Here is a 19,472-nt window from a genome sequence, read left to right as displayed (position 1 = left end):
GGGGGGGCTGGGAGAAGGGTGAAAGGTTAAAAAAGTCCAAATTAGTAGCTGATCGATGGTCACAGGGTTGGGGAGCATGGCATAGAGAATGCAATTAGAATGAATACGTTGGCTAGGTGGAGGGCCAGGGGAGAGAAGGAGCAATTAGGGGGATTGTTTTATGAACTATGTAGATGTATAACCAATGTACTGTATACCTGAAATGAATTAAAATTTTAAAAAAGATTAAAAAATAACGAAATCATTTTTTATTTACCGATGTAAAATGCCAGCTTTATTTAACATGTACTGAATTGGGTCTTTTTTCTGAACTATATTTTTGTGCATTGTTCTATCTACATAAGCATCAATACTACATTATAAACATAGCTTAATAATATTTTTAACATGTTATATAATTTACTGATTGATGATGTAGCCTTTATTGTATGTTCAATTCGCATATAGAATAGAGGCTATTTTCAAGTCTTAATTTTTAAACAGTAATCTATTCTAATGCAAGTTTTATAGTGATTTAATTTTAGAAGCTTCAGATAATTTGTAAAATTTTCTCTGGTTAATTTTTCATCATTACTATTATTTAAAATTTTTCTTATTTCCATCTCTTTATATTATGGAATTAACTCAAATGTTAGCCTTTCTGATTTAAAAAATTTAATTAGAATGTTGATGGTAATTTTTCTGTTACAGGGAATTTGAGAAAAATTGATATTTTTTAATATTTGCTACTGTTTTATAAGAGAATTATTTCTAGCACTGAAGCTAAATTTCCCAAAGCTATCTGAATATCTGAGTGAGACCTCACAAGTCTTTGCTACTGAAAAGACCCAAGGAAACAGAAGTGTAAGTGCTTGTAGGTCAGCCATCCCTGAGGCTTTCTCTGGGTTACTGACTTTGATTTTCTGAAATACTAAAAGTAATTCTTTATCCTTCAGGAACCTATTCAAAGTCAATATTTTTCTTTTATGTGATCTACAGTAGTAAGAATTGAGGATTTTTTTTTTTTGTAGTCTATTTGTTAGAAGAATTATAGTTTGGTCTTTGATCTATTGTCAGTGATTATTTCTGGCCTACTGAAGAAAAATAGAAGCAAGCAGTTAAAATAGGAGAAATCTCAGAGTTCTCTCTATCATACTTCTCTTTTAATTAGTCTTTATAGGTCTCAAAGAAAATTCCCAAAAAGAAGCATATATCAGTATCTTTTACTTATACAAACCATTTTAAATCTTAATGGCAAAAATTAATAACCATTTATTTAGTTTATAGTTTTCTGGGTTAGCTACATAGGCTGGATTTAGCTATGTGGTTCTTCAGTTGATCTTGGCTGAATTCACCCATGTACCTGAAATTAGCTGCCAGTCAACTTGTTCTGCTTCTGCAGGCTGACTCTGTTGATTGAGACAGCAGTGTTCCACAACATCCCACAGACTTTAGCTTCAGCTTCTTTACATGGCACTAGTGGCTGAAGTCTCTAGAATGGCAAGTGAAGAAGCTTCAATACTTCTTAAGGCCTTGGTTTGTAATTTTTATGGGCCAATTTTCACATATTCTTTGGATTCAAACCAATCAAATGGCCAGAAGTAAGGAAATGGACTCTACCTCTTGATGGAAGGAACAATAAGTGTTCTGACTAATTTTGGAAACTAGCACAAGTACCAAGAACTGTATTTGACAACAGAGGCTTAACCCAGAGGCAAGCAAATAAACACAGGTTCTAGAGACTTACAAGATTTTTGCTGTGCATTATCTAGTAATGACAGATTTCATCTTATTGGGGTATAATTTTACCATGTGGTACTAAGGAAAGCATTCTGCAGATCTGTAGTGAAGCCCAAGATTGCGTATTTCCAACAAATTTTGAGGTGATGATGATGCTGTTTGTCTGCAGAGCACACCTGCAGTAGCAAGTCATTGAATCATTGCCATTCAAGGTATGATTGGTGGCCTAGAAGCATCAATATCACTTATGGAAAATGCAATTTCTTGATGCTCATCCCAGTCTTAATGAATAAAATTTGTAGGTAGAGCCCTCTAGTCTGTCTTTTGACAAGCTTTTCTGGGGATTCTGATATACATTTTTTAAATTTATTTATTTTGATATACATTAAAGTTTGATAAGCAATGCATTGAACGGTATTGGGTAGAAAAGGAGGAAGTGCAGTTGAGAAGGAAGAAGTATAAATCATTGGACTTATATAGTAAGTACTTGCAAGATTTGTTCTACCAAGTGGGAATGCAGACCTTTTGAAGAACACATATAAACTACAAATAATATTGCCAAACAGCAAGATGTAGACGTATATGTAATGATTGCCTTGGAAGAAAAAGATGAATAATGGTGGTGGACAATACTTGTTGAAGAATGACCTATGTTTTCTTTATATTTGGCAGCAGTCTAGAGCTTCTCATTCCTGTGTTATGTTTTTATTAATGTTCTTATAGTGAACATTGAAGAAAAGCCTCTCTCGTGTATGACTATGAGTCTAATCAATCCAAGCTCAGTCATATTTTACTACTGTCAGCTATGAGTTTTCTTTCTATTTTCTTGCCACAGAATTCTGATAAATTTATTCAAAATGGTCCAGCAGTACCATCACAGCTTAACTTTTTTCCAATGTATTTGGCACATACAGGTATTCATAGTACACTTGAGACATTTTTTAGAATTTACAGAATACTCTGATATACACAATTGAAATTTAATCCAAAAGTCAAACTATTTGTTGAGGAGTTTGAATGTTAGTTGAAACAAAGTTACCCTTTTGTGATGCAAGTATGAAGTACCATGGGAAAAAATAAGGAAAAGTTTCAATTCTCATTACTAATGTTCATGGACATTATTTCAGCTGGTTAAGATAAGACTTACCTTCAAACTATTTAAAAGTAGTTTCTTTTTAAACCACTGGGCCACATCAAATACACAGGCTCTATTTGTAGTTATCTGTAATAATACTCAGAGTTCACAAAAAAAGAATGATCTTTGTTTCATTTCATGGAATATTTATCTTATTCACTGAGACAGTCTAAAGATTTGATATTCTAATCTTGTTGAACTATTGAAGGCTCTACCTATTCTTATATCAAGGGCAAAGAACACTGAGCATAGGGTTTTTACTGGCTATGTGAACTTATGCAAATCACTTAGCCTCTCTAAGCTTCTTAGTATTACCTTTTCTTGATGAAGATGCCTAAGAGATATTCTTGATTAGTCCAAATATAAAAACAAAAAGTCCTTCTTATGAGTAACTGGTTTATTTTTATCTCATTAACATAGTGAGTACTGTAACTGATTTAGGGAGCTGGCTAGGTAGAAAGATAGATAAAATACCAGCCTAACATAACTGACTCTCACTTTCTTCATCTTTAAGTGTACAAATATTATGTAAATATCAGTTGATTTTCAATAAAATAAACAAGATTGTTCCCAAATTTTGTAATTTGATGAAAATTTAGGAAGTCAAGCATGCTGAATTTTGTCTTTATCTCTATGCTGGCTACCATTTCGTTATTTCAAAATATCTAGGGATTAATTTTTAGTTATTATGCTTGTCATTGTGTAGACATTTCCTCAATTACTTCTATTTTCTATCATATCTTAGAGAGTGAAAGGTAAAGTGTGTGTAATGTCATCAACAATGGTTTTCGGAAGTGCTCAGGCAGTGTTGATACTTATTCAGTCATCATTGTGTCAGTCTCAACTCTATCGTAGGCCTCTTATATTGATTTTTAAATGGCTGAGGGACTAAATAAAATATGCAATAAAGTCATGATCTCTTAACTTATTACCTTATTTAATAAGTTAACTTGTTAACTTATTTTTCAAATAGTTTCATTTTACTACTCTTTTCATTTGTTTCTTATAAATTTTTTATGGGTTCTCTGGAAAGAGTTAAAAAGAAACACTAATAAAATTTCCACCCATAAGCAATAGATAGCATTCACTTCCTTTCTAATTTCGGTGACTTCAGTCTCTAAAAAGAGAAAAAATATAGTAAAAAAAATCTATAAATGTTCACATTAGCAAGGCTGAATATAGGCAAATAACAGTACAAATAGTGGGTAAAAGACTGCATTCTATAAAAATTATCAAAATTATGAGGAATATGTTCCAGAAAATTTCACTAAGCATCTCAAAGGATTTTCCCTTTTCATTAAAAAAAATCAGAAAAGAAAAAAGTTTGAGAAAATTCACATATGACTAGGAACAATTTCTCTAAAACTTATATGTTGTTTCTACAACTACAGCATGGTATCGATAAGATCAACTCTCATTACATAACCAAATGAAAGGGCTAGGACTGCCAAACTCTTATTCTGTAGTCTCTACCATTGTCTTTTTGTGTCAAACTTTCCCTCTTAAAGGCTACTATTGATGGTATCTTTAGGTATATTTGATAAGAAAATAATATTGTAGAATGTAAGGAAGTTGAAGGCCTGGAACTGAACCTTCTGCTATGAATTATCATCCATATTATAGAAACATGAGTCTGCTGTAAACGAGAGAAGTGAAAATTAGCAGGTGTAAATTCTTAAACCTTCAGATTGGTAACTGATTACTTATGATGCTTAATTTTCAGCATGGTATAAAGTTGAGGAAGTTCAAATTTATTCCATCATATATGAATATACATGGTTCCATGCATGGTCCTTCTTTGACTCTTTTTTAAAGAAATCATGTAGAGGGATTCCTATTTCATCATATCTAAATAGATACAAGCTGTCAATAAGGTTCAGCTTCTGCTAGACAATAAGTGCTTGATTTAAAAAAATACATTAAAATATAAAGTCTATTTTCCATTTGATTATGTGAAAGAGGAGTGTTGATGCTACCTGTTCATTTCTTAATTTGTTTCAGAAATGCTTCAACACAACATCAGTGCTCAATTCATGTCTTCTATAGAACTGGATGCACAGAAACCTATGGTTTAATGCAATTATTGAGACTCTTCACGTTTTCCTACTGTTTTAGTTTGGGTAGGAGGTAGGGCAAAGCTGGACACTCACTAAGATCAAGGCACTCCTGTGCTCAGAAAGATGTATTATTTAAAACCTTTAGCGTATTTTGAGAGAGACCTTCTTATTTAGTTTCATCTGTGTCCTCTGTGCTGATACCACTCTATTAGCAATTGCAGAGAAGACAAGAGCATGGGAGGTCCCACATGGTGAATTGCATCCCAGCAGGTCTGTTCTACATGGGTGTTTTCTTAGAACATTAAGCTGCAGTCCTGAGATTAATTTTCTCTGAAAGATTTATTTTATTAGCTTTAAACTATTAGCAATTTTTCATCTTCTTCTAGTCACATTATGATTAAAATTGCTACTAATTTTAGAAATTTGTTGTTTTAGATTAAAATTTGCAATTTTTGAGTATGTGGTTTTTCTGAAGTACGAATTCAAACTTCTTTATAAGCACAATGATCTAAGGTCCCTTTTTAACTGAACTTTTAAAATTTTTTAATTGCGATTCTTTTGACTGTGCTCACTGGTCTTTGAAATTATGGCAAATTTGAGAATGATTAAAAGATTTTTAATCCCTGGAGTAGTGACAGTACTCTCTGTAATCAATTTTCATCTTTTGTAGAGCTAGCTAGACTTCAGAATTTGGAGTAGAAACCATCTAACCAAGTTCATATAACTACAATACCTTTAGGTGTGGGTATAGAGGATAATCGGTTGGTAGTTTAAATACGAGAATAAGTCTTGATAGAATACAGCAGGTCACTTCCTGGAATTATGTTTCTGTCAGAAACTGATGACATCCTCAAAAGGGTGATTGGAGAGAGTTTAATGAAGACACTGTTTACATTGTGGACAAGATTTAAGAAAAAATAACTAACAAGGATGATGAAGTATTCTGGGGCTTGAGACAGCAGGAAGATATTATCATCCCTGGGTCTGAAGGACAAAGGGAAGCAAGGGTTATCAAAACCTTGTTAGGGGGCAGCCTGACAAGATCTGTGGCCTATAGAAGAGGAAATAGCCTCTGATGATCTTTCTCTTCTTGCCCTTTTTTCCTCTGGTGCTTTCCATCAACTAAACCCAACCAGAAGCCACGAAGAAGAGAGATTCCCAGAGCAAAGACAAGGGCAAGGAAGGATAGAGGCCAAATCTGGTGGGGCAATATACCCATGATAGACACCTCTTTTGTCTCTTAGCATCTATTCTTGATGGTTTGTCTGAATGAAAATCTTGTGTCCCTACACAGGGATGAGGTGATGATAATTCAGTCACACTTTTCCCCAGAAATATAAATCATTAACTATTACTAGTGTGCTTTATGTGAAGTAGCATAATCTTCTCATTATCTATCAGTCCTTTGAACTGATTTTTGCCGTTTTGAGTGACACAAAACCGAGGATATGAATTCTTACTAGTTGATCTTTATTAGTGTGTTTTCTGTTGACCAGAACTACTGGGGAGGGGAGTACTAGAGGTGGCCAGTGAATTGCTAAGTTCAAGCCATAGTCTTCTTTGCCCTCGTTGTGAGGCAGCAACCCAATTTCAACTTAGTAATTGAGATCCCTATTGGTTTAATGAAAAACACGTAATAACCAGCTTCCAGTCTCAGCTCTCATTTAAGATAACCACAACTGTGTTCTCCAGTGCAGTAATGGTTCTCTGAAGCACAATGAGTACTAAATTCACCAAGCCCCATGTTTCAGGTATTAGTGGCATACATTTTTTAGGTGAATTTTATTTGATGTAATGAAAAGATGAGATCATCCCATCTCTCTTTTACTTATAGGTTATGTTATCTTTGACTATAGTTATGGCAGCACACTACTGGCTACTGATTAACCATTTATACTGCATCTTAAAACAGTATAAATCTCAGAAATCTCATATGATGGTATCTCAGATGTATATCAAATGAGGCTTCAGATAGCCATTCTACTCTTTTATTCAAGTCAGATGTTTCTTAGTGATAAAGCACATGGTAATGTGGATGTGAGCCCATTTTTATAATTATTTCAACATGAAATAAGTTGCTTTGCCAGAGGTGATGTTGTGTGGGATGCCATAGTAAAGGGGAAGGCATTGTATATGTTCACAGATAGTAAAGCTGGAAGAATCATCACAGGCAGTAAAGACATATCTCTATTGTATCTATTCTTCTGATAAAAAAAAAAATGTCAATGACAGAAGATGTCCAATGTGTCTGGCTGGTCCTCCAAAGAATGGTACCATATTAGGGGCTTAGAGTTAACTTTAGAAGTTGAGGTAAAGGGAAAAGTAAAGAAAGAGTTACTAGGACTCAGTGAGAGCTATAACCCAGGAAATGTCAAAGAAAATAGCGACACATTGCAGAGCATCAGTAAAAGAACTGAAGAAAAATAAATAGCCTGGCTTTTGGTTTCTCCCACCTTTCCACATCCGTCTGGCCATATGCAACCAGAAGCCAGAGGGTAAGCCTATTTGATGCAGCCCCTAAAGTCAGTGTTTAGAGTACAGAGTATGGAGTGGGGTAAAGAAGGATGGAAGGTGGATCTAAAGAGGTAAAGGAAAAACTTCCCAAACTGTCAAGAAGTCCATTGAGTAAGCAGAGTTAAATCCGGATGTAGTCACAATGCTGAAAGCCTTTTCAAGACTCGCAAACTCAATAAACCACGTTAAATTATTATGGAACATATCTTGATGTCAGAGAGCTTGACTTCAAACCCTGTCTCTCCTATTTATTAGCTGAAGAACCCTGGAAAAAGTTCTGATTCCTAATATTGAGATGTTTTCAAAATGGGAGCTGTCTCTGCTCTAAATCAGCATTTGATATGTAGCATTGTTGCTTCTCCCATAGCCAGGGTTCACAGGTTCTAGGATCAAGAGGTGAAAGTGAGAGAGGTACCACTCACCCTAATGATCCATCAGCAAACATTTCTTTCCTGTCCACATGACCTTATGCTCTGCTGGCCTAGAGGTGTTAGTTTCAGAGAGAAGTCCATCTACCAGGAGACATAACAGCAAACCTACTGAACGGGAGGTTGAGACTGCCTCCTGGTCTCTTTGGGCTCCTCATGGCTCTGAATCAACAAAGAAAGAAAAGAATTACTGTATGGGCTATGATAATTAATCCTGATTACCAAAGCAAATCAGACTGTCACTATACAGTGTAGGGAAGGATGAGTATGTCTGGAATACAAGGGATTCCTTAGGAGCTTTTCTTAGTACTGCCGGGTCTTATGATTAAAGTCAAAGGAACACTACAACAACCCAATTCAAGCAGGGCCACTAATGGCACAGACACTTCAGGAATAAAGGTTTGGGTCACCCCACCAGGCTAAGAATCACAACCAGCTGAAGTACTTTCTTAGGGAAAAGGGACATGAAATAGCAGAAATAGTTATAAATAACACTTATGACCACCGGTTGCAGAAATGAGAACTGCAATTGTTGTCAATATTATTTTGTTATGAATATGTTTGTATGTATGTTATTAAGCAAAAGTATTTGTTTTCTTCCCTCTTTTATCTTCTTACCACATAGCTTAAACTGTGTTAGCTTTATGTTGCAGTATTTAAGTTATAGGATACCAAAGAGAAGAGTGATAATTACCCAAGGACTTTGTATCCTCTTCCAGGAAAAAGATAGTATTGTACACAGGATAGATGTATCCTGTGAGAAGAAAGTATGACTTTGATATTGCCTTTATTTAGAGATTAAATATGGTTTAAGGAGATATGTCTTGGTGCCAGGTTGACAAGGGGTGACTGTCATGTTTAAATTTTATCTGTCAACTTGGCTAGGCTATGGTACCCAGTTGTTCAGTTAAGCACTAGTCCAGATGTTTCTGTGAAGATAGTTTATAGGTGGGATTAACATGTATAATAATCAGTTGACTTTAAGGAAAGTAGATGGGCCTCATTCAATCGGCTGAGACCTTGAAGCAAAAACCGAAGTTTCCCAGAAAAGAAGGAATTCTGCCTTAAGATTGTAACACAAAAACCCTGCCTGAGTCTCCAAGCTGCTGGACTGCTCTGTAGATTTTAAGCCAAAGACAACCTGTTTCTAGCCTGTCACCCTACTCTACCAGTGTTGGACTTGCCAACCCCACAGTCACATGAGCCAATTTCCTAAAACCTTTCTATCATCTCTGTCTGTCTCTCTACCTACCATCTTCTCATCTCATTAGTTCTGTTTCTCTAGAGAACACTGACTGATACAGGTGCTAAAAGTTCTGTTCTGTAGATGTTTTTCACATTAAACAAAGTAATATATGTGTGATGTAAGTTGTGTGAAAAAAATAATTTAACTGAAATTCACTTACACAATCATGCATATTCACGACTTGTGTGGTAAGTTATTTTTTTCAAAGTTGGCCCCATCGATATATGGAAATGCTTTTTTTTTGTAATGCTGTTTTTATAATTGATATTAACACACTTCCATAGAGAGATACAAGTTTATGTTAATTCTCCCTGAAAAAGGGTACACATCTGTAAGAGACTCAACAATAGAACTAAGCAGAGGCAATCCTTCCTGAGTTTTGAAGTTAGATCATAAAAGGCAACATAACTTCTGTGTGTGTGTGCATGCATGTGTGCGTGTGTGTGTGTGTGTGTCTGTTGTTCTCTCCTCTGTCTCTGTGCTTTTCTTTCCTTCAGTATACCTAGCTACCATTGTAAGAGGGAGCCATCTCACATGGAGAGGCTTGTGTAGGCGATTCAGCCAACAGCCCCAAACAGTTCTCCAGCAGACAGCCAGCATCAGTTTCCAAACATATGAATGAATGAGTTTCAAATGACTCCAACTCACAGCCTTCAAGTATTTTAGTTGAGGACCTCTAATTACAGAGCAGAAGTAAGCCATCTCAGAGTGTCCTGTATGAATTCCTGTCCATAGGAAACAGATATTTATTGTCACTTTAAGTCACTAAATATTAGGGCAATTTGTCATACAGTAATACATAATAAATACAACATGCTTTATTGAAAAAATCTAAAGGTGGTATAAATTTTAGGCATGATTTGATCATAGATGCCTATGTTTCTCTGTGATATTTTTTTCTAAGTTCTGGTTTTCTTTGTGTGTTGGCTTTACCCGCTTATGAAAGAAAAATAGCTATATTTGTTCCATTGCCTCACATTTCTATAATATATGGTCTAGAACAAAGAGATCACTTTTCTTCAAGCATTCCAAAAAAAATTCTGAAATTCAATATGACTGATCTATCTTAAGTCACATGGGCACCTCTAAAATAATCTAAGGCCTAAGCATATGGAATATAACCATTGGCTTATCTCGGTATGTTTTTCCTATCCTTGAAATCACAGAACTTCTCAAACCTATATCAAGGATTCTCTGGAAAAGAAGAATAGATACTCTGGAAGCAACCATAGATTTCCACTATAAATAAATGGCATAATGTTTGGTATCTGAAATTCTTTATACATGATATTAATAATTACTTAGTTTATTAGCATCAAATATTTTCTCATGTACTACCTTGGTATTCATCAATCACCTAAATTTGCATTACTATTTTACTCAAGAAGATATAAACAATGATATGCTGTAATCTTTTCTCCTTTAATTTTAAGGCTAACTATTTCTATAATGCTTAGTAAATGTGCCTATCTCTATTTGAGTTAGCTACAGCATTCACAGGCTCTGTTTAAAATTAAGCCTTTCTATACATTCTTTCTTGAAATCATCTTTAGAATATTTGGCAATGTTAGGTGACAGCATATGTTTAATGTTGTCAAAAGCAGAGTCATTTTAGTAGAGGTCTGGAATAGTGCTTTAAATCTACAAAAGGTACACCCTACAGTGGTCCAAGAATAGCATTTAATAAGAATAGAAGGAAGAGAGCTTGTAGTGCACAACATGAGTAATATAAGATCCAAAGAGTTAGTGTTAGTGGTTAGATTAGTTCCCGAATTCTTTTCTGAAGAATGTTAGTTCTGTGGGATAAAAAAAAAAAAAACAAAAACAAACAAACAAAAAAAAACGTTTCAGAAGTTAAATATGTTTGAAAACTGCAATGCAGTGTCTTGCCATTTTGGAAATTCAGAATTCAGATTAACGTATTAAAGGATCTAAAAAATTCTATAGTGAAGGGATTGCTTAATTTTGATAACTCAGCTTTTCCTAAATGGGTTTGGAAAACAAAGATGGATCATTTGTTTTTAAGAGAGATTCATCATCAAAAATGGAAATGACAGTGTGATGTGTACTAGGAAGTCAAATAATGAAATATGGTTTATTACTAATAAAAATAATCCATAAAGCAAGAAATTAGTTGTTTGAAACCTTAAATAATAAAAGAGGAGAAAGAATGTAAACCATACTAATGTCATCTTAAATGGAAGTGTTGTTTCAGCTAAGAAGGAATAAACCCATTCAACCCTGTTTCTCTCACTAATAACAATTAAATTCCTGGACAGATTTTTTTTTTTAAGCAACTCTCTGATGACTTGGGAAAATAAATAATAGCAGTCAGATTCAGAATTATCAAAACTTCTGAAATGACCAACATAATGGTTTGTCTTCCTTCCTTCCTCCTTCCCTCCCTCCTTTTCTTTCTTTCTTGCTTTCTTTTTCTTTCTTGCTTGCTTTTTCTTTCTTTCTTTCTTTCTTTCTTTCTTAACAACTTAACAACAACAACTTTCTTTCCTTTCTTTCTTTCTTTCTTTCTTTCTTTCTTTCTTTCTTTTCTTTTCTTTCTTTTCTTTCTTTTTCTTTCTTTTCTTTTCTTTTCTTTCTTTTTCTTTCTTTTCTTTCTTTTCTTTCTTCTTTCTTTCTTTCTTTCAACAACAACAACTTTCTGCAACGGTAATGACAGCAAACAGAAGAAAGCGACGGCAATGACGACAGGCAAACGACGACGAACGGAAAGACAGTGACGACGATGACGGAAACGTAATATGAGGCAATGGCAATATGTCGGCAATGAGCAATGATAATGGCAATGACAATGACAATAAAGCAATGACAATAATAATGACAGAGCTTGACCTTAATAATGACGACGAGCTTATTAATAATGACGGGCGACAGCAGCCAATGACCGACAACCGTAATATGACGACGACTGACCAATGACGACGACAGGCAATGACGACAATGACTGACGACTGACGACTGATGACAACCTTGACGACAACCGCAATGAAATGACGATGACAATGACAAATGACGACGGCAATGATGACGACAATATGTATATGACAATAATAATAATAATAATAATATGTCGACAATAATAATAATAATAATGACAACAGCGAACGAACAGACCTTAATAATGTTGAACGGAATAATAACCATCGACGCAATAATAATAATAATAATAACGGAATATGCATATGTTAATGTATGTGGCAGATATGGAGCAATAATAATCTTTCTCTCTCTCCCTCTTTCATCTCTCTCTTCCTTCCTATCTTCCTTTCTTCCTTCCTTTCTCTCTCTCTCTCTCGCTCTCTTGCTCTCCCTCTCTCTCTCTCCCTTTCTTCCTCTTCTTATCTTTCCATCATCTCCTGGCTTATATTCTAGGCAGTCTAAATCATGGAATTTTACAGAGTGTATGGATAGAAAGGCTCCAGAAATTTTTGTTTGTTTGTTTTTTAAGCTAGAGGACCAGAAAGCGGGCCTCCGTGGGATGGAAAGTGCATGTGTGTGTAAGTGTGTGTGCATGTGCATGCTTGCACGTGTGTGCATAAATCTCACATTTTTTCCCCCTATTATTCTCTTAGCTCTGACCTGAAGCAAACCCTCCCTTTTTATGAAGCTGCAATATTGGCAGTAGTACTGGCGGCGACAGCTACACAGGTGCTTAAAACATGGAGAAAATTCTTCTCTCTGACCAGAAGAATTTGGAAATGACATGTATGGAATGTAAAGTATGTGAAGGGAATCCCAATTATTTTTACTGTCTTTTCACTAACTACTTTGTCCAGAGGAAGATCCAGTTGTGGGAAAAAAGTAAATGTTGCTGTATGTAAATTAGGAAAAAAAAATAGTTTTGAAAGATCCTTAAGTATGATTCAGTTTTAAGCAAATTTTGACACACATTGTGTATGTGTCTGCAAGAAAAAAAGTAGCAGTAATTCGATTTGGGGAAGTAATGCCTATTTTGAAAATATCTTGAAAACTATGGATATTTTCTTTAACTATACCCTATTAGACATTTTAGGACACTGTTGTATACAAATACACTGGAAATTTTAAGTTCAAAAGATTCCCTGATGTCCTAGACTTTATTTTTGTAAAACTTAATGGTCCACAGACCACAGATTAAAACTCTTGACCATATAAAATATAATCAATCTTCTATTCATGATCAGAAATTAAATTTTTATTTTATTTTATTGAGACATAATTTACATATAACATTATATTAGTTTCAAGTGTATAACATTAAATTTGATATTTGTATATATTGCAAAATCATCACCATAAAAGTCTAGTTAACATCCATCACCAGTGCTCATGAATATTAATCCAGTAGTATTCCAGAGTTCCCTTGTTCTCCAAAAAATTTTCTCATTAGATTATCCTCTAAAAATTGAAAAGAGTTTATTAAAAATATGCAAGTTATTAAAAATCTAAAGGTTCTAATAACCAAAGGTCATTGGATGCTAGATCTTTTATTTATTCAATAAAGAGAGTGAAAAGGTGAGGCACATAGAGCTTGTGAAGGGATTTCCATACTTGGGGCAAACTGAAGCAAATAAGACAAACTTTAAAGATTGTATAAATTTGATTTGGGTAAGCCCTGTTTGCATTTTCCTGCAGTAGAATAATAAAAGCTTTGACTATACACACACACACACACATATTTTCAAACAAATTAAAATAGAGGAAAGGCTGCTTTTATGTGTTATGTGAAGGGCTTGTTGTTTTTTTTAATATAGTTAACATAATTTTCATACAAAAAAGGTGCTCTGGGGAATTTGCATATCAAGTTATCATTGGAGATAATTTCATATTAGCAGAGAATCATAGAATGATTTAAAGTTTAATTTGGGGATTTAAATCTTCCTTTTTTTTCCTAGTTATATTTGCAGGACTTCCTTAAAAAGAGAAATGTTGAGAGTTTAAAAATGAAAGAAAGTAAATTATCCTGCAAGTTCATCATCTAGTTGCATCTAGAATCCTATTATTTTATTTCATCACTAAGAACCATTGTTCTTTTTTTTCTCAAAGTTTGCAAACTAAAGTGATATACTTTCTATATGTATTTATAGATATGCATACATACATTGCTTATGCACATGCATTTTTAATGGAGATTTAGTAGCTACAGAAACATGTTGGTGCAGTATTGATTTGAAGCTGGATATATGGATCTTTTAACATTTTTGAAATGGCTGCAGTTGAGGGGCGAACATGTATTATAATATTAGGGAGCTTCTGTATATTTAGTTGACAAAAAAGACAAAAAATTATTCCATGTTTCCATAGAAAAAGTAAGATGGATGGACGTAAAGTGGATGAATCAATATAAACTATGAGATCATATTTGGTGACTGAAAAATAAAGTGAAATGCCTTGTATTCCATCTAAGAAAGAGAAAAATAAAGTACTAAGGCAATATTGTAGCTTAATGATGAAATTTCTTGCTAATCATGGTTCTTTTAAATATAACTTTCTCTTCTAAAATATTGTTTTATGTAAATCAGTATATACATGTACATACGTGATATATTTTAAAAATGGAAATAAAAATTTTGCACATTTTAATTTCCATACATGATTGTTTCCAATTTAGTTTCAGTCTGGTGATTTTCTTCTGAATGATTTGGTTCTTTTATTTCTTAACTTTTGTAAATATTTATTAAATGTCTATTACTACATGCAAATAAGCTATGGTTGCTATATTCAATAATCTCATAATTTAAAAGGAAAGATATTTGTCTTTCTTTTTAAAGCACCTCTTTCCATCAAAATTATATTTCTTTAATTTCTTAAAGTGAAGTTACTAAACCCTAGTCTCTTTATGCAGAGAGAATTATTTTTTTAAGTATTTAAAGGACAGTAGTTTCAATACTTTAAATATATTTGTCGTTATGTAGAGATTGTATCCACTGTGTTATCATTTCAAGAGATAACATTGGTAGGCAGTGAAGGATTACAATCAAAGTGGGTAGAAGAACCACTTAAAGATATTACTGCCTCACCATGTTAAAAATGATGCTGCATAATTAAGGACTACGAACGGTCAATAGGGTTAAGCCTAAATAGAGATATGTAAAGTGATATATCTTTAGCAGCCAGGTAGCTAGAAAGAGAATGATTCTAAGATAGAATATTGCCCTCTTTATTAATTTATTCATTCATATTGAATATTGATTAATTCATTTTTTCACTCAGTAAAATCTGTGAGTACCAACTTAATATGCTTCTATCTATATCAGTGTTTCTTAATCCTGGCTATATATTAAAGTTACCTTGGCACCTTTAAAAAAATACAAATGCCTGTGTCCCACACTATATCTATTATAGCAGAACGACAGGATAGAGATAGTAGTAAATTTTCAGAATCTATAATCTTATAACAGTCTCTAGATGATTTTAATATATAGCTAGAGCTGAGAACAACTGATTTACTTTTTTGGATACTCAAGATTAATGAAATTTATTAAATATTTTAATAATGGAAAGACTCATGAATATCTGCTTAATTTATATTTCTTAAAATAAATTCTTATGTTTTGTTTTAGAAGCCAAGCTTTCCTAGGTAACATTTCTTAAAGCAAATTGTTAAGTGAAACTGTTGCTTTTTGTACCTGAATTCTGAGCAGAGAATATTGTTACTTTTAATTACATATGCTCATTTTGTTCTACCTTTACCTAGGTCAGAACATCAGTGTGATTTGTGATTTCCCAAAAGGGTTAATGCAAAATGCACTGTATAAGAACTGTTTTCCACTTGGGTGAAATGGTGGTCATAGTTATATTGAAGCTTCCTCACAAGCATATTAGACTGGATGAGACTATTAATATTAAGCTTCATAAAGTCTTTGAATGTTATATATTTACACATATTCGAATGCTTTTTTGGTTTTGATAATATTACCCTTATTATCTTTGTCAAGTAACCATTTATCTTGTTTGGTCAAAATGTTTCAGAAATTGAAACAATATATGTTCTTTTTTAAATCTGAAAACTTCTACTGTGTGCTTGAAAACACCATTGGGTCACAGTGGAAGAGCTTGTGGCCAGAATTTCTTAATCAAATTGATTTATGCTCACTGATTTCTGAAGCATCAATTCTGAGAATGTGGCAGCTCTCCATAATTTCTTCCTGAGGAATCTCATCTATTCAGTTGCTTGAACTGGCAGCATTTAACTGCTTCCTCCAAATGAAAAATGAAAAATGCTTTTGAATCTGTTGATAAAGAATGGGCTGAATTTTGGTTAGATATCCAAATCAATATATATAGTTCATGTTATTAATTACCTGAGATTTGAAAAATTACTTTTGTTTTTTTATTCTTGACTATATACGTTCATGAATCTCTTTACCTATGTTAATTTGTTGAATTCAGAGCAGTCTATTTGTTCATTGCTATTTTAAATGACATTAGTTATAATTATTCTATTTACATTGTAAACTCTTATGACTTTGATTTTTTAGAACTTCATTATTATTTTAAAATGAGACAAACAAATGATCAGTTTTATAGATTTACAGAAAACAGTGCTTCCACCAAAGTATTTATGATAATTCAACTTCTTGGTTTGAAACACTCATGTCTCAGCCATCTATCACAACTCATGTGTCTCATTTTCATATACATTCAGGTAAATATTTTATATTCTTTTTGTTTTATGCTTGTGGCTCAGAGTGCTGAATCTTACTACATAAAGCAAAAATTTTATAAATACAGATGGTGCTTTTATCTCCAATCATCTTGCAAATATGTGCCAACTCTTGGAAAAGAAAATGGAATACACTAGAGTTTATGTATAATTCAAAACAATCTCTTCACTTACTTTCAATTCTATATCCAACACTCAAAGAAGTATTAGGTTTATGTAGAGGGAAGATTTTACTGAAGTATTAATCAAAGCCCTAGCTAGTGAGCAATAGAAACTCATCTCAAAGTAGCTTAAGCAAAAGAGTATCTCTCTTACATCTCTGGTCAAAAACTCCTGAGGAGACTGGTTAAGATCATTTACCAAACCTTTCTTTGTCAAGAAAGGTGAAATATTCTTATTGGCAAAATATGCTCACAAAACTACTATGTTTTAGGGATGAGTAGATGAATATTTTCAAAGTTTATTAAATAAATTTCCCCAAGAGAAGATCTGAAAGACATACTATTACTTAAGTAGTAGGAAATGACATTGGACAAGAACAAAACAATCACTCTACAACAAAGGAAAAAATGATGCTTCTAGCACTAAAAGACTACTAACTTTATGAATGAAACTTACCATTTATATTTTTATCTGAAGTCCTATTATAAACTTAGAAATTACTCTTATTCTGCTTATAGAAAATTATAGAAAGCATTCAAAATTCTAAAGAATATATGTATGGACTTGATGTTTCAAATGGACCAGATCCAAGTAATGATACTACTTTTATTAAAAACAAAAAACAAAAAACAAAACCAACAAAAAAAACATGAATAGGGAACAGAAAATGAGTGTTTCATAAAATGTAAAGTAAAAGCATTACAGATAATGTTTTTTGTTAGTCCTCTTTTCTATATAACCTTCAGTTTATCTCCTATTGCTACTATTTCTCACTCTCTCACCCCCACAACAGTGTCCTTTGCATTATTACGTTTGGAAAGAATACTTTAGTAGGAAATGTAAACTAGGCTTTTGAAAGTAGATATGTAGGTTGCAAATTATTCTTTTAGGATGCCTTCGATTTTTCCAGTAAATTATTGTAAGCTGTTCTGTTAATACTATGAACTTTTGACATCTATGTTTTAACACATTAAAATACTTAAACATAAAAACATGTATGTAAAAATGATCTAAATAAATTTAATAAAGAAAATATTGAGAAAAATGAAGTAAATGTAAGCTGAATGGGTCACTCAAAGGAACATATCTAATTATGGCAATACCCTAAAGGACTCTTTAAAATCTGGACTTAAATAATGCTGCTAGAAGAATTTTCTGAAAACAAATTAATCTTTAATGAAAACTATAAAATGTACTATTCCTATGTAACAAATGACACAAAATATAATATTTAATGTGTTCTGAGGGATCCGAGGTAAGTTCTCATATCAGTCCCTAATTCCTTCACTCAAAGGAAGTGATATCTTTACCAGTGTTGTTAGTAGAACAGTTAACTACATTGATCTTGTCTAAATTTTCTTCAAGATTATTTTTTTCTTATAATGTCTTATCTGTGGTGACGTGTCTTCTTACAGCTTAGGGCCCTTATTACTAAAACCAATAATTTTTAGTCTTTAATTGTTAACTTCAGCAAAAACTGTGTGACACTATAACTCTGTCATTCAAATATGAGAGCTTTGTATCTAAATGCTTTGGGGTGGCTTCATTCCCTTTCTAAGATCAAAAAGTTTCTGCTTGACTATGGTTTGTGTGTATGTGGATAAGCTGTGGAGTGAGACAATTATAAGTCATTTTGGTAGCAACCAGTCTAAGATGAAAGCAGTTTCTCCATTCACATGGCACTTTGACACTTCTTGTGTAAAACCATTAAGTATCCCCAAGCAATGGTGTTTTGGGACACTATTATTTAATTATTTAATATTCCAAACCCAAATGTGTTGGTAACACTTTATGCCTTATTAATATTTTAGCTCTGACATTGCCCTCCTCCCTTAAGCCCTTTTTGAGCCAGTCTTCACTAATTCTGTGAAGGAGGAAGATTGGAGAGAACACAGCATTAGTATAAAAATCTGGATTTCTAGTGGATTCTCCAACAGATTTCACCAAGTGCCACGGATCCTTTAAAATAATATACAAAAGTTACTAATTATGAACATTAAGAATCAATTCATGATTCTATAATGTGCCTTTGACCTATAAAGGATTAGATGCTTTTTAAAAATGTCTTTATTTCTAACTTTTATTCTTTGAATTTGTCATATATTGATTAACTCAAAGTTGCCTTGAACTAAGCATGCTAGGAAATCAATTTCATGAACAAATTTTTGGTTAAGTGCTTTATATATTAACAATAATTATGATTTTCTTTCTTTCAAGTCAAGAATTTCTCAGTTTTTAATGTGCGAATGACAGTTTCTCTTCTGTGTTCTAAAAAAAAGAACTTCATTGCCTTGGAGATTTACCTCATCATGTTCCTATCCTAATATTGTTAAAGGGGTTATTTTTGACCTCATAGACAAATGTAGCTTATTTTCTGACTTTTAGTTATTTTTGACCATGTTGTGATATTCTAGAGCTTTCAGTATTGTGATATCCTATCTTGAACTAAACCAAAATTTTATTCAATTTTTTTAAAAATCAGGTCGTTCAGTCTACTGACATGGGAATCACCACCTGGTGTTAAAAGGAAATCATATTTCAATTCCCT

At 33.1% G+C, this 19,472-nt stretch overlaps 1 long non-coding RNA gene across 1 annotated transcript in view; it reads left to right on the top strand.

The window, feature by feature from the left end:
• Positions 1-19,472, top strand: part of LOC120598105 (uncharacterized) — a 73,897-nt gene that overhangs the window by 35,840 nt on the left and 18,585 nt on the right. The window lies entirely within an intron of this gene.

Source organism: Pteropus medius, unplaced genomic scaffold (genome assembly GCF_902729225.1).
Source record: "Pteropus medius unplaced genomic scaffold, Ma_sr-lr_union100, whole genome shotgun sequence".
Lineage (NCBI taxonomy): Eukaryota > Metazoa > Chordata > Mammalia > Chiroptera > Pteropodidae > Pteropus > Pteropus medius.
The sequence above is the reverse complement of the archived record's forward strand: the minus strand, read 5'-3'. Positions and strand labels throughout refer to the sequence as shown.